This window comes from Pezoporus flaviventris, unplaced genomic scaffold (assembly GCF_033815535.1).
Source record: "Pezoporus flaviventris isolate CSIRO_AGI_PZ_B2104156 unplaced genomic scaffold, CSIRO_AGI_Pfla_v1 ptg000025l, whole genome shotgun sequence".
NCBI lineage: Eukaryota > Metazoa > Chordata > Aves > Psittaciformes > Psittacidae > Pezoporus > Pezoporus flaviventris.
In genome coordinates this window covers 13715195-13719683 of record NW_026892573.1, presented here as the reverse complement: position 1 = coordinate 13719683, position 4489 = coordinate 13715195, and positions in this window count along the sequence as shown.

The window sequence follows — 4489 nt, the reverse complement described above, 5'->3', positions numbered from 1 at the left end:
TATTTTAACATTTTGTTGCATTGAAACAGCATTCCTGAGGAATTTAGTTTTCATTTGTTCTGCTGTCTGCTTGGCCCTGAACAAAGTATAGCCTCTTTCCAATGTGATTCAGTGACATGTTCATCCCTATGGACCTCTATCTGTGTATTATTGTGAATGTTATGGGATGTTACAGACTCATTCTTTATTTTGCTGCAGACACGTACAAATAACACATAAACACAGTTGGAGCCTAAGTATGACCTTACTTTGCTCAGTTTGGGCTGTGGAAATATCCACAACGTACACAGGCCTACAACTACCTGCTTTTCATTATGCGAAAAACAACGTGATCAGGCTACTAAATTACCATCCCCTGGCAGCACAGGAAACCTCAGCTCTGCCCTCCACGTGGTCCAGAGGTCACTAGCAGTGATCCCTTCTCATACCACATGAAGTGCTGTTCTATGGTGCCATTTCTACTTCAGCATTCCTTGGATGCGTTTGATCCTTCCTGCAGCCTCAGGTTCCTCAAAACAAGCATCAGCAGTGGGCACAGGTACCATACATGCGGTCAGAGCTCCTTGTTCAGAGAATACCAGTACCTCTGCCCCCTCTGTAGTCTGATCCCTCAATTCCTTTTCTAAATCTTTGGTGGATCCCTCTCCTTCCCATTCTCTCAAGAAGGATCCATAGAGGGATCACTGGCAGTCTAGTATCCTCATCTGCAGAATGAGGGCTACTGGTTCTCTTCATCCACATGAATGAAGAACCAGGAGCCAAAGAGCACTCACAGCAATGCTTCAGAAGTCCCTCTTTCCTCTACAGCTTGTTTAAAAAGGCAATGCTTTTCATACCTTGAGCTTTCCATTATGTGTATATTGTAATCCCACTTTCTGCTCCTCCTCAACCTAGCAGCTAACTGAAGACATCCTACCAGCTTTACCCTGAGCTTTGAGGCAAATCCCCCTTGTGCACCTCTTCACACAGTCACCTTCCCTCAAGACCTTTGGCCAGGCTGAGCCTTGGAATGTTTCCCCTTGTGCCTTCTGGAAACACTTCTGGGCTCCCTAGGAGCTGACAGACCCACAGAGCCTGCCCATTCACCTAGTGCTAGGAGAAGGGACTTCTGCCCTGAAGGCCACAAACTCAAGCAACCCAAAGCTTGCAGGAAGCCCATGCTTGAGGTCTGCACACAGCAGCTTTTCTTTGTGCAATGTGCAAGGCCTCCTGTGCCTCCGGCTTTGCCTTCTCCACCGAAACAAGTGATGGAAACAAGACTGTGTGCTTCGGGCAAGTCTTTGCCTTTCCTACAACAGACTGAGGAGCAAAGGATGAAATTTAGCATGAGATACATTATCATAGAACGGTTTGGGTTGGAAAGGACCTTAAGATCATCTAGTTTCAATCCCCTGCCATGGGCAGGGACTCCTCACTCTAGTGAGACTACTAGAGTGTATATAATATACTACTAGAGTAGCATATTACATACAGCAAGTATATCTGGTATTCCAGAGTGATTGTCTTATTTTGGCTCCAGCATTTTCATCACATACATTGATGAAGGTAAAACCTAAATGGGAGAAGCAGTAAATACTTAAAGTAAAATTTCACTGAGAGGCAAGATCCCCAAGTGTTAAAATGCATAATCTGAACTTCAACGGTAGTCCGTTTATGCACTGATAGGCCATTAAAATGATTTATATCAAGTCTTTATGAGAGGTTATACAGTAGATAAAAGTAAATTTAAGATACGACCTTTTAGGTTATTTTGTCCTTATCCTTTTGTAGCTCTAAGCATTCAACAGTTTAAAAATACTTAAAAATTTGATTTAAAAAGTAATTTCTCAGACAGTGTATCACTTCAATGCTTAGTTCCACTGAACCTTTAAAAAAAAGCCCATAATGGCAAAGTTATGTACAAAAGTCCTGGCAAGTCTTACATATTCTATGTAACTTAAAATTATCCAAGATTCAGAATTACAGGGAAAAAAAATAATAAATTGGATTTCAGGCAATCTTCTATGTGTTGTGAGCTTATAAGCTTTATTTTAAAGCCAGAGTTAATTCATAAGTCTTATGTTGGGAAGATAATGGCAGTTAAGGAATACTTATATATGCAACTATGATTAATAATGACCCAACAAGGCAGTCTGAGTAAGTGCCTTTTGAGCCTTTTCTTCTCACATGATTGTAAACATTTTCAGTAGGGATCTGACCTCCTTGCATCTGCATAAGAAATATTTATATTTATCAGACACTTTTGGGGGATCTTTGAAAGAACCAAAGAACTTTGAAACACAGCTCAAGAAAGCCATACCTCAAAACCAAAAATACACTGAATACTGATGAGAGTCTCCCAATCAGTAATGTCACTATAGAAATTGAGTTGTAAAGACTTAAGTAAAATTGGGAATTAAAGAGAAATGCATTGTAAGTAAATGCAACGACTTAGAAAACACTACCCAAAAGACTCCACCAGAATAATTTCAAAAGGTTGTTTGAAAGTGAAGATTCAAACCTTTGTACAACATTCAGTCAGTAGCAGAGTAAGGTCGCTACACACCCATGCCAGTAAGATTAAAAACAGGCCAGCAATCTATGCCTTGCACGGAGTGTTCTTCTGGTCTGGGGCAGGATGAAGGAATTTGCCACCCTGAACGTACTCACCTCCCTGTGCTGATGCTGCGATCAAAATGAAAACACATGTGATTTTTACCTGTGGGGTAATAGGTAAATTAGAAAGCCAAAAATTCATTACACTGTGGGAGGACAGAGGAGGAAAAGCTGAATCCCTGATTTCTGCTTTCATTCCCTCCCCCCCCAGATACAAGCACTGTAAGAATTTAAGTAAGCCACTTAATCATAAGGGATCAATCATTTACCACACCATTAGCTGCCATGAAAATAGTTAATGTTCAAAAAAAAAAAACCACCAAAAACTGTCTGTTCTCAGTACAGATTTCTTTTATACAGGTTCATTAGAGGAAAATTAGAGCAGTACCTTCTAGGGAGGTAACTGAACACAACAATCCATCACTCCAGGGCCAGCAAAGCTTCCTTTTGTAGATCCAGAACTAGATGTTCTGACAGAGTCCTACTTTAAATGTCTGCACAAAGTTTCCCTCTGATCAGGCAAAGCTTCCTGCTATGGCATTCTACTGATTTTGCAATGCAAGTTCAGATCTTTTATGGTGCTAGAACCGTAATTCCCATTTCAGCAATAATCTAAGCAAGCAGTAGCTTGTTAAAAAACTTAATCTTTGATGCTGCCACTCTATCAGTACTAAACCAGAAGTACTCTTCTACACTCCAAACACAGTTTTGAAGTCTGGTTTGACTTCCTACGCTTTAGCTCTAGGAAAAGGACGGGAAATAATCAAAGTATTCTTGGTGTTGCTGACTGTACACAACTGTGTGACAGATCAGCAGCAGTAAAGAACAGGCAGCAGTAGCAGGATCTACATTTTGATAATCCAGCTGTTTATACTCAATATAGAAAATTGGGCACTACTGTGGGCTACCATGGGAAGCTGCACACACTGTAGTAGTACTGCTCCTGCCCTGGGTGTGAGAAGACTTAACATACTGCTAAAAGCACCAATTAGAAGAAAAATACTTGTTACAAGTAAGATTAGCTGTCCCTGGAAAGCACCAGCCCTCCCACCTGTACTCCCCTCTTCGATAGCTTGAGTAAGGCTAATTTCTCTTTTCTCCTTATGGTTTTGTTGTTGCAAACAAAATACTGCTGGTGCCACACTAACAGTTTAAAAACAAACCAAACAACCATATACCTTTGCCTTTAGTGACACTGATCTTCCACCATCTGGTGTCACATGCTTATTAATACATGGGGTCTATGCTCCAACATTATCAGTACACCCTTTGGAATATGCTTCCCAAGAAAAATCCTCTCCCTTAGTACTTCACATGTCCAATCCCCTAGTGTAATTTGATATCTAAAGCACAGGATACAAGCAATCTCTGTTAGCATCCTCCCCTACTCCAAGTACCTAAAAATAAGCTTCTTTCACAGACAGATTTAATTGGAAGGAATTCTTGATTTTTAAAACTTTCACTAAGGTCTAACCAGAGCCACTTGCTCAGAAGAATGGGCTGAAATCACATTCACCATTTCAGTTCAGCCTATAACAAAGGGCAGCAGAGCATGGCCTAAGTATTCAATCAGGTTTTAACATTTTATTCTGAACTGCAGGTTATTGTCTCCAAGATAAAGGGTTGTGTTACAAATTTCATCCTATGCCTTAACATCTGTGAAGCTTCCAGATTCTTTCAGGTTTGTACAACCCTTGGGGCAAAGAAAGAGGCATAACTTGTTGAAACAGCTGATTTAACTTTCAAATTGCTGCACAACTGTTTTGTGCTAAGTGGGATAGTTTTAAGCCTTTTTGTAACTCTCACGCATAGAACAAACCCCTCATAGAAAGCTGCGAAAAGGGCAACACTTCCACCAAAAGTTTGAAAATTATCACCCCAGCAAGTCAGGAGA